This window comes from Mobula hypostoma, chromosome 28 (genome assembly GCF_963921235.1).
Source record: "Mobula hypostoma chromosome 28, sMobHyp1.1, whole genome shotgun sequence".
NCBI lineage: Eukaryota > Metazoa > Chordata > Chondrichthyes > Myliobatiformes > Myliobatidae > Mobula > Mobula hypostoma.
This window is the reverse complement of record NC_086124.1, coordinates 6,382,578-6,400,659: the sequence shown is the minus strand read 5'-3', so window position 1 is coordinate 6,400,659 and position 18,082 is coordinate 6,382,578. Positions and strand designations below refer to the sequence as shown.

The 18,082-nt window shown below is 44.6% G+C and overlaps 1 long non-coding RNA gene across 3 annotated transcripts in view; it reads right to left on the bottom strand.

Annotated features, from left to right (window-relative positions):
- The window catches only part of LOC134338876 (uncharacterized), a 42,040-nt gene that overhangs the window by 20,144 nt on the left and 3,814 nt on the right, over positions 1–18,082 (bottom strand). Inside the window, exons 1-2 of one of the 3 annotated variants that reach the window (XR_010016300.1) lie at positions 6,670–6,805; positions 2,200–2,322 (exon numbers count right to left, since the gene is read on the bottom strand). The exons of 1 other annotated variant lie outside the window; for it this stretch is intronic. This is a non-coding gene — a long non-coding RNA (uncharacterized LOC134338876). Of the gene's footprint in view, positions 1–2,199; positions 2,323–6,669; positions 6,806–18,082 lie in introns of those variants that run through there. One more of the 3 variants, XR_010016299.1, reaches the window with a different exon arrangement.

Sequence of the window (18,082 nt, the reverse complement as noted above, 5' to 3'; positions counted from 1 at the left end):
CTGCTTTCCTGTGACAATGCTTCGTGTAGATGTGCTGAATGGCGGGGAGGGCTTTACCTGTGATGAACTGGGCTGTATCCACTACTTTTAGTAAGATTTTCCGTTCACGGTCATCTGTGTCTTCATACCAGGCCATGACACAACCAGTCAATACACTCTCTACCACACATCTATAGAAGATATCACATTCATGCAATCACGTGATCCTTTAAATAGGTACATTTTAATATATAGAATAGAAGGGTGATAAAAATTGAAAAATGTCTGAAGCCCAGCCAAAAATGACCTACTCCATCTAGCGCCACCAAGAGAGTCCTAGATAGGTACATTTAATGTCAGAGAAATGTATACAATATACATCCTGAAATTCCTTAAATCTACTGGCAGAAGATCAAATCACACTTCAGATTTGATTATCTTACTTTCTCAGCTTAACATGAAATTTCTCCATCAAAATGATACGTAAGAAATAAAACATAACATTAAACTTGAAGATTTACTTGTCCCCAAAGACTTTATGTAAAGTACCTCAAGTCAAGTTTTATGTAAAGTGTTTATTGGAAGAATGAACTAATTTAGAAAATATAACTTGAAGTCTTCAGCAAAGAGTGAATACTGAATCATCTATTAGACCTTGCAGTAGAAATCGCTGAACAATCCCATGACAGTTGTTAGCAAAGTGATATTATTGAGACAAGAGCCTCATCAGTATCTCAGTTATATTGTAGACAAATTATTGCTTGTACTGTAATATAAATATACAAAGCATTGCCTTTGGGATGTTATATATAATGCAGAAAAAACTGAAAGAATTGGAGTCTTCTTTTTTTAGACCAAGGAACATTACAGCACAGGAATAGGACATTTGACCCACAATGATGCACCAAACTGGCTAAAAAGCAAATTAAAAAAAAACAAACACTAATCCCTCCAACCTGCTCCATGTCCATATCTTTCCCTCTTTGTACATCCACGTGTCTATTCAAAGATCTCTTAGAACTCTCTCATGTATTTGCCTCTACCACCAAACCCAGCATCCACCACTCTGAGTAAGAAACTTACCCCTCACATCCACACACCATGTTCTTTTCTCTCTGCTGCCATCAGGTAGAAGGTGCAGGTGCCTCAGGACTCGCACCACCAGGTTCAAGAAAAACACAGAAACATAGAAAACCTACAGCACAATACAGGACCTTCAGCCCACAAAGCTGTTCTGGGCATGTCTTTACCTTAGAAATCACCTAGGGTTACCCATAGCCCTCTATTTTTCTGAGCTCCATGTACCTATGCAGGCGTCTCTTAAAAGACCCTATCGTATCCACCTCCACCACCGTCACCAGCAGCCTATTCCACTCACTCACCACTCTCTGCATAAAAAACTTATCCTTGACATCTCCTCTGCACCTACTTCCAAACACCTTAAAACTGTGCCCTCTCGTGCTAGCCATTTCAGCCCTGGGAAAAAGCCTCTGACTATCCACACAATCAACGCCTCTCATCATCTCACACGCCTCTATCAGGTCACCTCTCATCCTCCCTTGCTCCAAGGAGAAAAGGCCGAGTTCACTCAACCTATTCTCATAAGGCACGCTCCCCAATCCAGGCAACATCGTCGTAAATCTCCTCTGCACCCTCAGAGAAGAGTTACTTCCTCTCAACCATCAGGATCTTAAACAAAAAGGGATAGCTACACTCATTTAGGGACATTTAAGGACACTGCTTTATCGTTACTTCATGCTCGTTATTTATTGTTATTTATTTATATCTGCATTTGCACAGTTTGTTTGCAGTTTACAGTTCCTGATATTTAAAGTTTACAGTTATTGTTCTATAGATTTGCTAAGTATACCCACAGAAAAAGAATCTCAGGGTTGTATGTGGTGACATATATGCACCCTGATAATATATTTTACTTTGACTTTGAATCTACCACCCCCACCTTCAATACATGTATTAGGCATTTCAAACCTGGGAAACAGATACTCTCTATCCTCTCTATAAATGTCTTTCAAAATCTTGTAAAGCTCTATCAGATCTCTCCTCAGCTTCCGACGCTCCTGAGAAAATAGCCCAAGTTTATCCAGCTTCTTGTGATAACATTTGCCCTCTAAAGTAGGCAGCAATCTGGTGAACCTCTTCTGCATCCTCTCCAAAGTCTCAATAGTGGAATATTAAGTACATATATAAAAATAAAGTTACCCGGCCGGTGGTGTGGTGGCATCAGTTCCGGACTTCGAGGCGAATGGTCCCAGGTTCAAATCTGGCTAGCCCCTTGCATGCTTTCCATCTTTGCCGGGTTGAATGTCGAACTAGTAACTCGGCCTCATTAAAAAAAACAGACAAATGCTAAGGAAATGACAAAAAATGCTGCCCAGTGTGCCACAAGGCACGAAAAGGAACAACAAAATAAATACTGGGAAATTCTACCTCAAGTGGAAGCTGAGTCTTTGAATATAGATTAGCTTTATTCGTCGCATCGAAACATACAGTGAAATTCGCCATTTGCGGCAACGACCTTCACAGTCCAACTTTGTGCTCCGTGATTCTGGAGCCAATGTAGCATTGCCCACAATTTACTAATCCTAAACTGTACATGTTTAGAATGAGGGAGGAAATCGGAGCATGCCCCGGAAACTCACATGGCCATGGAGAGAAAGTGCAAACTGCTACGAGACAGTGGCAGGAAGCTGAACAGCGATCGGGGATCCCTGGCGCTGTAATAGAGTTACGCTGACCACTGCGCTACTTTCCCGCTCAATTTTAAAGCAGATTCTTGATGGGAAAGAGAACTTAGCGTTTCTGGAGTAGACCGGAAAACAGCACTGAGGTCATAATTAGAACAGTCATGATGTTATTAAATGAAGGAGTTTAGGGAGAGTTGCTATGTCACCAGAGATTCAATAGGTGCATCGTGGAGAGCATTCTAACTGGTTGCATCACCGTCTGGAATGGAGGGGCCACGGGACAGGATCAAAATAAGCTGCTGAGGGTTGTTGGTTGAGCTAGCTCCATCATGGGCACTTGTCCGTCCTCCATCAAGGAAACCTTCAAAGGTTTTTGCCACAAGGAGACTTCCAGGCGATGCCCTCTTCACCATACAACCATCAAGGAGGAAGCACAGGAGCCTGAAGACCCACAGTTCATGTCTGAGGAACAGCTTCTTCCCCCCTGCCATCAGATTTCTGAATGTTCCACCAACACCGCCTCGCTATTTACCCCCGTCTTTTTGCACTTGTTATTCCTTATTGTACCGGAGTAATATTCTTGTCCGTTGCACTGTACGACTGTCGCAAAACAAGAAATTTCACAACGTACGTCCATGATAATAAACCCATTTCTGATTCTGACAGAACCAATGCGGCCTATTTCTGTTCACATTTTACATGCATGTAAAAAACACGCTACCATCTCTGCTTTGGTGCACCATCTGGCCATGAAATTGGATTAAGTCTCTAGAATGAAACATTGCTCCATGATCTCCATACTTAGAGGTGTTCGCACTAACCACTGGACCACGGCAAAAGATGCTTGCTGCCTCTACAGAAACCAGGTTGTAACAGAGGTCCAATGTTCTCTTCTGTTTTAGCTATTTATCATTCATGATTATGCATATCCCAAGTTTGAAATGTTCCTCCTTATATAAGACTATAAGACATAGAAGCATAATTGGCCTTCCGTCCTGTTTTCTTTAAGCATCTCTTAAAGGGCACGTTGCTTATGGCCTTGGACTTTTTATGTGTTTTTTTTTGCGTGTTTACGTTTTTTTTTGCCATTTTGAATGTGCTGTGTATGTTTTACAACTTGGCCCCAGAGAAAGGCTGCTTTGCTCGGCTGCATTCATGATAATTAAACTTGATTTGATTTGATTGATTTCATTTTGATTAGTCCTGTTCTTGTATTCCAGAGAAGTTTCACTATAACGAGACTACGTAAATCTAAGTCAATGCAGTAATGCATGCGATTGTCAGCTAGAAATGACCCAGCAATCTCCTACCCTGAATTTGAGGCTAAGTCTGCCATGTTGATTGAGAAGTAGTGGGCCATATTTGGAACTGTAATATGTCTGAACTTATTTCTCACTCAATTGTTGCATAAAACCCAGCCATTGTTGGCAATGTCCAGTGAGGTCGTAAGACTTAGAAGTAAAATGAAGCCAGTCGACCCGTTAAGTCTGCTCTGCAATTTTATCATGGCTGATTTATCTGACCTCTCAACCCAATTCTCCTGCCTTCTTCCTATAACAGGGTGGCTGGGTGCTCCTTCCCTCCACTAGCCTTCAGGTCACCCTTGGGCAAGGTGTAGCACCTGCTTATCCTCCGATTAGGGTCATGTGATGCCATGGGAGCAGGTGGTGGATGGTCGTATGAGCAGCCGGTGCACATCAAAAGTCCTGGTTATGCGACCACTGACACCAGGCAGACAATCTCTGAAGAGTATTGATAATGGCTGGGGTCACCCGTCTTGTAAATACACAGCCCAGAAGAAGACAATGGCAAACCATTTCTGTAGAAAAATTTGCTAAGAACAATCATGGTAGACCAAGATTTCCTATGTTATATGACATGGCACATAATGAATGAGCAAACTCCCTGTAACCTTTGACACCCTGACTAATCAAGAACCTCTGCTTTAAATATACCCAATGATTTTTTTTCCTCCATAGCCACTCGTGACAATGAATTCCAGAGATTCACCTCGCTCTGGTTGAAGAGATTGCTGCTCATCGCTGTTATGAATATCACTCTATTCTGAGGCTGTGCCCTCTGGTATTAGACTCTCCCACTATAGGAAACATCCTCCCTACATCCACTTTATCTAGGCCTTTCTGTATTTGAAAGGTTTCAATGAGAACCCCCCTCCCCAATTCTTCTAAGCTCCAGCAAGTACAGGTCCAGAGCCATTAAAAGCTCCTCCTACCTTTCACTCCAGGAGTCATTCCTGTGAACCTCCTCTGGACCCTCTCCAATGCCAACACATCCAGGTATGGGCCCAAAACTGCTCGCAAAACTCCAAATGCAATCTGACCAATGGCCTATCTAGTCCATGCCGAACCATTTAAACTGCCTACTCCCATCCATCTGCATCGGGACCATAGCCCTCCACACCCCTACCACCCATATACCTATCCCAACTTGAAACTGAGCTCGCATGCACCACTTTCACCGGCAGCTCGTTCCACACTCTCACCACCCTCTGAATGAAGAAGTTTTCCCTCATGTTCCCCTTGAACTTTTCACCTCTCACCCTTAACCCATGACCTCGGGTTGTAGTCCTACTCAACCTCAGTGAAAAAGGTCTGCTTGCATTTACCCTATACCCCTCATAATTTTGTATACCTCTTTAAAATCGCCCCTCAATCTTCTATGTTCCAAAGAATATTATCCTAACTTATTCAATTGTTCCATATAACTCAGGTTCTCCTTGTAAATTTTCCCTGTACTCTTTCAACTTTATCTGCATCTTGCCTGTAGACGCTATACATTGTAGTCCTCTCAAAATTAAATGGTAACATTGCACTTGCATTTGTTTGATGTAGTTGGTGGAGCCTGTCATGTAAACCGAGTGGTATTTTTGCTGTAATGTGTCTGAACTTACTTCTCTTTCAAGAGTTGCATAAAACCCAGTCCCCAGTCCCTGTTGATGTTGCAATCTTGGCAAAGTCCATTAAACTGCTATTCTTATCACCAGCGGAGCGACTAGTGCTTCGAAAGATAGCAAGCTATTTGATATTTTGGTAGCCAACACTTCTATCTTCATACTCTACGTAGAATTGAATTTGCCCTGCCTTCGGTTGTTTAGGACCACTGGTGTGCTGTGGAGAGCATATTCTAACTGGCTGCATCACCGTCTGGTGTGGGGCGATGGGGGGCTACTGCTCAGGACCAAAGTAAGTTGCAGCAAGTTGTAAACTTAGTCCCCTTCCTCATGGGTACAAGCCTCCGTAGTATCCAGGACATCTTCAAGAGCGATGCCTCAGAAAGGCGGCGTCCATCATTAAGGACCCCCATCACCCAGGACATTGTTCTCATTGTTATTGTCAGGATGGAGGCACAGGAGGCTGGAGGCACATTCTCAACGACTCAGGAACAACTTCTTCCCCTCTGCCATCTGATTTCTGAATGGACGTTGAACTCATGAGGACTACCTCAATACTTCTTTAAAATTTCTATTTTTGCTCTACTTATTTTAACTTACCTATTTAATATACATATACTTAATTACCGTAAATCAGTTTTTTTTCTGTACTCATGTATGGCATTGTACTTTCAAAGGTTTCAAAGGTACATTTAATGCCAGGGAAATGTACACAATATACATCCTGAAATGCTTTTTCTTTGCAAACATCCATGAAAACAGAGGAGTGCCCCCAAAGAATGAATTACAGTTAAAAGTTAGAACCTCAAAGTCCACCCCCAGTTCCCCTCCTTCCCACGTGTAGGTAGCAACAAAGCAACAATCCACCCTCCCCCACCAACAAAAATAAATCAGCACCCACCACCGAGCACGCAAGCATGCAGCAAAGCAACAGCAAAGACACAAATTTGCAGTACCCCAAAGACAATTCGTTCACCTGGTATTTGACACACCACAGGCTCTCTCTCTCCCTAATAAGGGAGAAAGAGGTGTCTCCATATCACAGCGAGAAGGAAGACATAACAAACAACTCACTGATTTACGATGTTAAAAGTCCGTTGCTTCGCTTTTTCCGAGCTCTGTGCCCAAAGATCTCAGGTCTCTGGGCACACAGTCAGAGATCTTCCAACTCACATGACACATCGATCTCCCGCCGGGACACTGATTTTCGAACTGTCCATCTCCAGAGCTGCGAGATCTCAGACCTCCAAATGCAAGCTAAGCTCTTTGGCCGCATCCTTGCCATGTCGAATAACGGCCAGTCATGAAATCCCAAGAGCAGGTCCCATTCCTGCAAAGGACCGAAGTCAGTATGTCACTCCAGGTCAGGGTCTTCAAAAGAACCCTGAAAGAGAAAACTTTGTTTGTTAACTTCACTTTTGTTGTAAAGTTAACAAATTTTACAACATATGCCAGTGGTACTAAACCTGATTCTGATTCTCAATCTGACTATGTGGTACATGTGTCATCTGAACGAGATGAACTGGGAGATGTAACCAAGCATTCACGGAGATTCAGATGAGTGGGAGGTGAGCTCGTCCAGACAGATACGACTCTGAGATGATTGACACGGCAGATGTTGAGAGGTTCCTCCGTCAGATTGGAGAGACTGGAATGGGCATGAAGAGTCTCGGGATATGGGGTGGATTATTGGGATGGATTTCTGATAGTGATCCATGGACTTGGATGTGCTTGCAAGGACAGATTCTGTGTCATTGCTCCAGTGTGCTAAGGTGATCCAAGTCTGAGGAACATGAAGGAGGGAAAAGTTCAAAGGTCACAGCAAATATATTATCAAAGTACATACGATAACCGATGCATTTTCTTGTGAGCATACTCAATAAATCTATAGAATAATAACCATAATATAATCAGTGAAAGAGTGCCCAACTAGGATGTTCAAGCAGAGTGCAGAAGACAACAAAGTGTGCAAGCACCGAAAGAAAAATAGTATATAAATAAATAAGTAAATAATACAGAGAACATGTGATGAAGAGTTCTTGAAAATTAGCCCATTGGTTGTGAGAGCATTTCAATGATGGAGCAAGTGAGGTTGAGTGAAGTTATCCCTTTTGATTCAACAGCCTGATAGTTGAGGGGTAGTAACTGCTCCTGAACCTGATGGTGTGAGTCCTGAGGCTCTTGTACCTTCTTCCTGACGGCAGCAGTGAGAAGAGAGCATGTCCTGGGTGGTGAGGATCTCTGATGATGGATGCTGCTTTCCTGCGACAGTGTTTCATGTAGATGCCTTCAAAGGAGGAGATGGCTTTACCTGTGATAGACTGGACTGTATCCACTACTTTTTGAGGATTTTCTGTTCAAGGGCATTGGTTTTTCCATACCAGGCTGGCTTGCAGCCAGTCAATATACTCTCCACCACACATCTATAGAAGTTTGTCAAAGTTTTAGAAGTCTCCAAATCGCCACAAACTCTTAGAGGTGCTACTGTGCTTTTTCATAATTGCACCTCCATGCTGGGGACCACCTAAATAAAGGCATCGAGGAATTTAAAGTCGCTGAGCCTCTCCACACTGCATGAGTTTTGTGCTAACTTGCAGAAGAAGTTTGGGTGACCTCTCTGCTGAACCAGAGGGCAGCAGATCACGAGATCAGTGCCACCAGTCTGGAATCGTAGGAAGCTGGAAGTGGCTGCGATCTTGACATGGGCTGTACATTTATTCATCGGAGATGACAGGAGGTTACTGATCTCAATGCAGCCAAAGGAAGAAGTTCGAATGTTGACCTTTTGAACGACATGTTTCAGGGGTAATGGGCTTCGTGGGAGTTGGCTGTATTCCGTCTAAATCCAAACTCATTTAGCTAAGGGTGACTTGATACCGAAGTGATTTTTTTATGTTTCATTGCTGGTGAGACCATTTGAGCAAATTGTACATCAGAAACAAGTTTCTAGTCTTAATGAAATTCCTACCAGAAATGGTGTTGAAAATAAAGATTGGCTTTATTTGTCACGTATACATCAAAAACATCGAAACATACAGTGAAATGCATCGTTTTGCATGAATGACCAACACAGTCTGAGGACACACTTCTGGTGCCAACACTGCATGCCCACAACTTACTAACCCTAACCCATACGTCTTTGGAAAGTGGAATGAAACCGGAGTACCTGGAGGAAACTGACACGGAAATGGGAAGAACATCCATAGTTCGAAGTTCATAGTAAACTTATTATCCACAGTAGGTGCTCTATGTGTCACTATACACTACTCTGAGATTCATTTTATAGGGACATTCACAGTAGAACAAAGAAATACAGTAGAATCAATGAAAAAATACATGCAAAAACTGACAAGCAACAATGCACACAAGAAGACAATCTTTGAAAATACAACAACCAACCAAACAAACAAATAGATGGATAAATAAGGTGGGAGGGGAGAGAGCAGCGCACCGCGCGTGCACAGCCCTCCGGTGAAAAATGATATCGTATCCGTTAAATAGGGGCCGTGGACAATTCTGATTTGATGGAGACAGACGTGAAAGCACAGAGGAATATCTGGAGAAATTTCTGAAACGCCAGTTCGCTGCTGTTGTTACTGCGCAGTCGGGAATCTTCCGGAGGGAAGGCCTCAAAATCCCCGGTTTTGTCTGCTGTTGGTGACTGAGATTGAGGTCCCGAATCGTTCGGACAGAGGTGGCGCCCAGTACTCGGGTCGGAGAGCTGATCGGAGGCTCGAAGTTTTCGGATGACTCAGAGTCGGACTGTGGTCGGGTAAGGCAGGGAGAGTTTTTCTTCCTTCTCCCGTCTGCATGAGATGTGGGACATTTGAGAGACTTTGAACTTTTTACTGTGCTCATGGACTTCTTCATCAAGTTATGGTATTGTTGCACTGTTGTAACTATATGTTATAATAATGTGGTTTTGTCAGTTTTTTCAATCTTGGTCTGTCCTGTGTTTTGTGATATCACACCGGAGGAAATATTGTATCATTGCTTAATGCATGCATTACTAAATGACAATAAAAGAGGACTGCGTGTCTTCATAATCTAAAAAAGAAATATGGCAAATGAGTTGTAGCGTCCTTGAGCATGAATCCATTGGTTGGGGGATCAGTTTAGAGCTATGGCGAGTGAAGTTAACTATGCTGATTCAGGAGCCTGATGGATGAAGTTCTTGAACCTGGTGGTGTGAGCCAGAGGCTCCTGTACCTCCTTCCCAATGGCAGAACTGAGGGGAGAGCATGGCCTGGATGGAGGGTGTCCTTGATGATAGATTCTGCTTTCTTGTGCCAGTGCTCCCTGTTGATGTGCTCAAGGGTGGGGAGGCCTTTACCCATGACGGACTGGGCAGCATCCATACTTTTCATAGGGGGCTTGGTGTTTCTGTAGCAAACCATGACACCACCAGTCAGGATACTTTCCGTTGAGCTTGTCAAAGTTATAGATGAGAAAAGTCCATGCAGACAGCAGCAGGACTTGAACTCCAATCAATCACTGGCAGTGTAAAACACTGGGCTAACTGCTATGCTACCATGCCACACTGAATTTCCCCCTAGAATCCAAGAGACCCAGAGGTTGGTGCCACATGGCTTTACTCCAAGCTAGGCCTGTTTTCAAATATACAGCCTCTTCCTTTTTCCAAAGCTGGACCAAGGAATTCTGAGGCAAGGAATTCTGAGATGCATCTGTCCCTCAATACTGGACTGGAGTGGGATCTGGACCCAGACCGAGCCAGGAGAGTAACTTGCGGAGCCACCATTTATACCAGGAGTTGAAGGGAGATTGAGTTGTAATTCTGAGACCACAAGACAGAGGAGTAGAACAACGCCATTCGGCCCATCAAATCAGCTTCACCATTCCATCATAGCTAATTTATTATTCCTTTCAACCCATTGTCCTGCCTTCTACTTATAATCTTTGACTCCCTGGCTAATCAAGAACCTATCTACCTCCGTTCCAAATAAACCCAATGACTTGTCCTCCACAGCTATCTGTGGCAATGAATTCCACAGATTCACCACCCTCTGGTGAGAAAGCATTACACTGGCAGCTCTCCCGGTGATATAGTTGGAACAAGGAATCTAATTTGTAGGGAATGGTGGCAGAATTCCCAAAATCTTTTTCAAGTCAATGACCTCATCTCTGATCTGGGATTGTGTTAATGCCTTTTTGTTTATTGGGCACTCAGAGCCTGGGAACTGTCCAAACCAGATGCTGAAGCAGGTGATGCTCTCGTGCAAAGCCAGAATATAATTGCTGATAAACTATCTGTGCAAAGCATTACAGCTGGGCTTATAATTGTCCTCACCCAACAACCTACAACGTACCACCGGATAACCGGAAATTCTAATCCTTTCTAACTTTAAGACTATAAGATATAGGAGCATATATAGGCCATTTGGCTCATCGAATCTGCACTGCCATTTCATCATGCTGATCCATTTTCCCTCTCAGCCCCAATCCCTTGCCTTCTCCCTTATCCCTTCATGCCCTGACTAAGCAAGAACCTGTCAAACCCTTCCTTAGATATACACAATGACTTGGCCTCCACAGCTGCCCTGTGGCAACAAATTCCACAGATTCACCACTCGCCGGCTAAAGAAATTCCTCCTCATCTCCGTTTGAAGTGAACGTCCCTCTTGTAACTCTTCCTGCCTGAAGGAACTCAGCCAGCATCTATGGGAAGGAATGAAGCGTTGACATTTTAGGCTGAGGCTGTTGATCAGGACTGGAAAGGAAGGGGGCAGAAGCTAGAATAAGAAATCGAGGGGAGGGGAAGGAGGTGATAGATGAGACTAGGTGAGGGGGGAGGTGGGTCAGCGGAGAAGGGGGGTGAAGTAAGAAGCTGGGAGATGATAGATGGAAGAAGTAAAGGGCTGAGGAAGAAGGATTCTGATAGGAGAGGAGAGTGGAGCATGCAAAAACGGGAAGGAGTTACGGAAACAGAGGGAAGAGATGTGCAGGTGAGGAGAAGAGAAGGGGTGAGAGGGCAACCAGAATGAGGAATGGAAAAAGTGAGAGGGGGGAGGGGGGGAAAATACCTTCTTCCTTTCCAGACCTGACGAATGGTCATGAACGTTCGAGATTCTGCAGCTTGAAACAGCACACGCTAAATGCCGGAGGGACACAGCAGGTCAGGCAGCATCTACAGAGGGGAACGATCAGTCAATATCCTGGGCCGAGGCCTTTCGTCAGGACTAGACAGGAAGTGGGGCAGAAGGCAGAATAAGAAGTTAGGGAGGAACGTAGGGAATACAAGCTGACAGGTGATAGGTGAGACCAGGTGAGGTGGAAGGTGGGTGGGTGGGGGTGGGTAAACAGAGTAGAAGCTGGAAGGTGATAAAATGGAAGAGGTAAATAGCTGAGGAAGAGAGTTCAAAGTTCAAAATTCAAAGTACATTTATATTAAAGTGTGTACACCGTATACAACCTTGAGATTAGTTTCCTCACTGATCACCACAAAACAAAGAAACCCAATAGAACTCATTAAAAACGACCATCAAACACTCAATGTGCAGAAAATAAAACAAATTATGCAAATAAAACATTCAGAACTGTGAAGTTCGCGAAATGCACGCTCGAGTGCTCGGGTGGGTGGGGGAGGCGCAGATGCTCTTTTTGTTGGGGGGGGATCGTTGCTCTGTTGCTGCTTATGCATGGGTGGGGGCAGCTGGGGGGGACTTTGGGGTTCTAAAATTTAACTGTCATTCATTCTTTGGGGCACTCCTCTGTTTTCGTGGATGTTTGCGAAGAAGAAGAATTTCAGGATGTAAATTGTGTACATTTCTCTGACATTAAATGTGCCTTTGAAACCTTTGAAAGTGAGTCCACAGCCATGAAGCCAGTCATCACTGTAGCCGATTCAGGAGTCCGTTAGTTACAGGCCACAGCCTTCGTTCAGCGCAGAAACGAGTAAACCTCGCAGAATAGTAAGCTGGTGTGGCCCATCCCTCACCTCTGGCCCCGACACCCTGACCTTTTCCATCTGGCCCAGTGCTGAAATCATCCTAACCTCGGTCGTTCTTTGCTCTTGGAATTAGGCCCAGCCAATTCGATATGATCTCGAGTCCAGGCCCTGCTGCCCGGATTGGGCCTGTACCCAAACTTTCCAGTTTGGCCCAACGTCTAAATCGATCAAACCACGGATCTTCCCCCACTTCCTGGACTTTGCCTCACCTCCACTTGCCTGGGCTCAGTTCTGCTGTACCAGATCATCAAATCACCTGGTAGTCCACTCCATCAAAGAATCTAATAGGAGAACGGACTTCCTGTCTCAGCTGAGGTAGCTTGACAGGGAAGCAGAACTGGCACTTCCCAGACTCCCTGGGCGACTCAGTGGTGAAGTGGTCAGTACTGCTGCCTCCCAGCTTAGGGACCCAGGTTCGATCCTGACTCCTGCCACTGTCGGTAATGAGTTTTTATGTTCTCCTTGTGACTGCCTGGGTCTCCTTCGGGTGCTCCAGTTTCCTCCAGCCATCCAAAGACTTGCCGGGGGTTAATTGGGTGCTGTAAGTAACCTCTGGTGCGGACGGATGACAGGGGAATTAATAAGGGCAATTGGGATGCAGCGAAATAAGAGGAGAAATGGAACTGATAGGATTGTTCTGAGAACAAGGATTTAAATTTAGATTTAGGCTCCTTTAATATCTGAGAATGTATACAATATACAACCTGAAATTCTTATTCTTCACAGACATCCACAAAACAAGAGACTCCATAGAATGAATGATAGATCAAATTCCCAAACCCCCCTTTTCCCCCACCCTCTGCACAAGCAGCAGCAAAAGCACTGACCCTCCCCTCCCATCCTCACTAGTGCCAGCAAAAGCACCGATCCCAACTGCACCACCCCACACCCTCCCACCATGCAAGCCACAGCAAGGGCCCCCAAAGAGACCCTGATCCAGAGACCATCAGAACTACAGTCCACAACCCAGCACTTCGGTATCTCAGACAGGCAAGTTACTTACAGTGAGGGAGAGAGAGGTTGCTCCTGCCACAACAAGAGCAGTCTTCTGCATGGATACACTCGATGGGCTGAACAGCCTCTTGTGTTATGAGAAGCTGCGAAGTTCTCTTTGATATATTGAGGAGAGCTAGCTCACAGTCATGTTGAAAGGACTGAAATATTTCCCTGAGGCACGATTGAGTAGTATGGTAGATTAGTTAACTCCTAGTCATCTGTCCTCCTCATTGTTGCTACTGAGTGCCAAACATCTGCTTCAGAGCTGATATTGACCACTTTAATTCCTTCCTTGTGTTCGAGGATGAGGTTAGGACACAAACATGTGACACGGTCAAAGAAGTTCAAAAATTCAGAGATTAATTTATTATCAAAGTATAACTCTGCAGTATACAACTATGAGATTCGTCTTCTTCAGATGACCATGAAACAAAGAAAAACTGTGGAAGTCAGTTCAAAGAGGAACAGCAAACACCCCCCTCCCTGCACAAAAAAAGAACGGCAATATGATCATCAACCCTTCAAACACCCACCCCCCCAGCACAAAAATGCAACAAGAACATTGGCCCCCCCATCCCCCTCTCCCGTAGGCAATACAACAAGGATATCGATCCCCAAATCTAACCCCCCAGACAAGAACAATGAAAAAGAACAGGTGGAAAACACAGAATGTAAAAACCATAAAGACTGGACAAAATCCATTGTCTATCATCGAAATCCTTAAAGACAGAACATCGGTAACGCCCTCCAATACCATCGAAAGAGAAAGACACGCAGAGGCCTACCCACTGGGCTTGGTGATAGGCCACACAGGCCGCTACTCCTTCCCCGGGTCAGTGAACAGAAGGCAGATGGTTGGTGCTCGCCTTCTGCACTTGCCTGGATGTTTCAAACTTCCTCATTACTAGATTCAGTTGTCGTTCTGATCAAACACCAAGATGGGGGAGGAAATGTAATCTAAGTGACCTTGACCATGGAATGATCGTTGGTGCCAGACAGGGTGGTTTGAAACTGCTGATCTCCTGGGATTTTCACATACAACAGTCTCTAGAGTTTATGGAGAATGGTGTGAAAAGCAAAACTGAAAATCCCCAGTGAGAGGCAGCTTTGTGGGTGAAAATGGCTTGTTAAGCAGAGAGGTCAGAGGGGAATGTTTAGGCTCGTTGATGCTGACAGGAAGGTGACAGCAAATCGAATAACCACTCGTAACAACAGTGGTGCACCTCTCAAAATCCAACTCTAGGACCTTGTCACGAGAGGTGGAAATGGGTAAGGCCGGACAACAGGGCTCTGGTGTAGCTGTACGGGCCAATCCCCTGTGCAGTGAATACAATGGGTTACAGAAACATTGATGAACTCCGACTGTACCATCGACTTTGTGAGAAGAGGCTCATAATCAACTGAGCACATGACACAGCGCAGGGAAAGTCATCAGGGCCCCGCACAGCTGACGACTGTTTTGCCAAAATGGAATCCCCAAAGAAAGAGGAAAAAGGGACGTCCAAAGATCGCACAGAAGAGAGACATTGAGGCCGAAATTAGTTGATGGGGACACTCGCGGTCCATCCTCGAAAAACTGGCTCAGAACAGAGGACAACAGAAACGGGAGGTCATTGATGGCCTTTGCTCCACTGGGAGGAGGAGGAGAAGATGGCGGTGTGACGCAGCGCGCGCAGCCTCTCCGGTGAATGATATCTGTAATCTGTCAAGTAGGGGACCGTGCACAATTCTGATTTGATGGAGATGGACGTGAGAGTACAGAGGAACATCTGGAGAAACTTCTGAAATGTCCGCTTCGCTGCCGCTGCTACTGTGTGGTAACCGGAATCTCTGGAGCAGAAGGCCCCGAATCCTCGGCTTTGCTTGTTTCGGCGGCTGGGGCGAGGTTGAAGGCGCTCGGCAGAGGATGGCGCTCAGGAGGTAGTATCGGAGAGGCTGGTCGGAGGCTTGAAGTTTTCGGACGGACGGACTCAGTGTCGGCTGTTGTTGGGTGCTTCCAGTGCATTGGCAGTTGTCGGTGGGAGTTTCTCCCTTTTGCCGCCTGCTATCGGGGACTCGGGAGTCGATCGGGACTGGGGACTCGGGAGTCGATTGGGACTTGAGACTTTTTTTTTACCGTGCCCATGGTCTGTTCTTTATCAAATTATGGTATTGCTTTGCACTGCTGTAACTATACATTATAATTATGTGGTTCTGTCAATGTTAGTCTTTGGTTTGTCCTGTTTTTCTGTGATATCACGCTGGAGGAACATTGTATCATTTCTTAATGCATGTATGCATTTCTAAATGACAATAAAAGAGGACTGAGTGTTCTCATAATCTAAAAATCTAAAAAAAAGAAGACAACAGCGGCGTGCAGAAGAGCATCTCTCAATGCACAACACCTCTAGTCACAAACAAGAGAAAATCTGCAGAAGCTGGGAATCCAGGCAACACACACAAAATGGTGGAGGAATTCAGCAGACCAGGCAGCATCTATGGAAAAGAGTACAGTCGGAATTTTCGGGCAGGATCTGATGCAGGGTCTCAGATTGTTGACTGTACTGTTTTCCACAAATGCTGCCTGGCCTGCTGAGTTCCTCCAGCATTTTGTGTGTTGTATGAAACTTGAAGTGAATGAACTACAACAGCATAAGATCACAAACATGCACCCAGTGACCATTTTATCAGGTACAGGATGTACTGAATAGAGTGGCACTGAATGCTTTTTTCTTATTGTAACTTAAGGTTTCTGAATTACGTATTGCAATGTGCTGTTGCCTGAATTTGGCAAGCAGCTTTAGAACCCATGGTACTAAGGGCTGAAAGCTTAACAAACTTCAGCGCCCAACAAAAAAAGACATACTAACAATCTAACCAGGGCAGGATATTGGATGCCATCATTAGCTATGAATAGTTATGAACTGTTAAGGATCAATGGATTAATTGACACATGAAGGGTTACCGTACTTGAGGAAATGTACATTTTGCACAGAAAAAAAAGGAACTGCTATTTCAGTTACAGTCTGTTCAGTTACTTATTATAAGTCTGTTAGGACATTGTGTACTGTTTTGTCAGGTGGCAAGATAGCATGTGTGGACTGCTGGGACTATACATAAACTTGGATTAGGGTGCCTGAGGCGAAAAATCACTTTGTTCTGCCAATGATGTCTGCACAAAAGCATACATTTGAATTATTTAACTGAGGCAAAAGAGTCAGTCTTTTTAAAAGGACATCATTTAATACTTTCCTATATTTGGGCAGTAAAATAATTCCGGGTATTCAACTACCTGACGCATATTTGCCACCAAGGACATCTTCAAAAAGTGGTGCCTCAAAAAGGCAGCAGCCATCACTAAGGTCCCTCACCATCCAGGACACGACCTCTTCTCATCACTACCGTCAGGGAGGAGGTACAGGAGCCTGAAGGCCCCTCTTCTCATCACTACCATCAGGGAGGAGGTACAGGAGCCTGAAGACCCCTCTTCTCATCACTACCGTCAGGGAGGAGGTACAGGAGCCTGAAGCCCCCTCCTCTCATTACTACCATCAGGGAGGAGGTACAGGAGCCTGAAGACCCCTCCTCTCATTACTATCATCAGGGAGGACGTACAGGAGCCTGAAGACCCCTCCTCTCATTACTATCATCAGGGAGGAGGTACAGGAACCTGAAGACCCCTCTTCTCATCACTACCATCAGGAAGGAGGTACAGGAGATTCACACTCAACAATTCAGAAGCAGCTCTTCCCCTACACCATCAGCGCTTGTTTTTGCTTTCTCATTTAATGTTTAAAAATATATTTCTTATTATAATATATACTGTATTTTATGTATTGTACTGTACAAATGCTGTAAACCAACTAACCACACGAGATATAAGACAATAAGATCATAAGATATTGCAGCAGAATTAGGACATTTGGCTAATTGTGTTTCTGCAATGAATTCCACAGATTCACCACTCTCTGGCTAAAGAAATTCCTCCTCATCTCCATTCCAAAAGGATGCCCCTCTGTTCTGAGGCTGTGTCCTCTGGTCTTGGACTCCCCTATGAGAGGAAACATCATCTCTACATCCACTCTATCGAAACCTTTCAATATTTAGTAGGTTTCAATGAGGTCACCCCTCATGCTTCTGAATTCAGTGAGTAGAGGCCCAGAGCCATCAAATCAGAAGCCTTTCAATCCTTGAATCATTCTCATGAACCCTCCTCTGAACCCCCTCCCCCCAATGTCAGCCCATCCTTTCTTAGGTAATGGGCCCAAAATTGCTCACAATACTCCAAGTGAGACATTACCACTTACAAAGCCTCAGCATTACATCCTTGCTTTTATAATGAAAATCCGTGAACTTACTTCTAAAAAACAAAAAGCCTCCATTACCTCTTCGTGAAAACTACCTCACTACCTTTGCCCTCTTTTCTGGCATTTCTGATTTAATTTTTTAATATCTATTTCTTGGGAGAGGACTACGTCTCTGAGAATGGGATTGTTTGGCTGGAGGGCTGGCATGGAGACAATGGGGAGAATGGCAAGCTTCTGT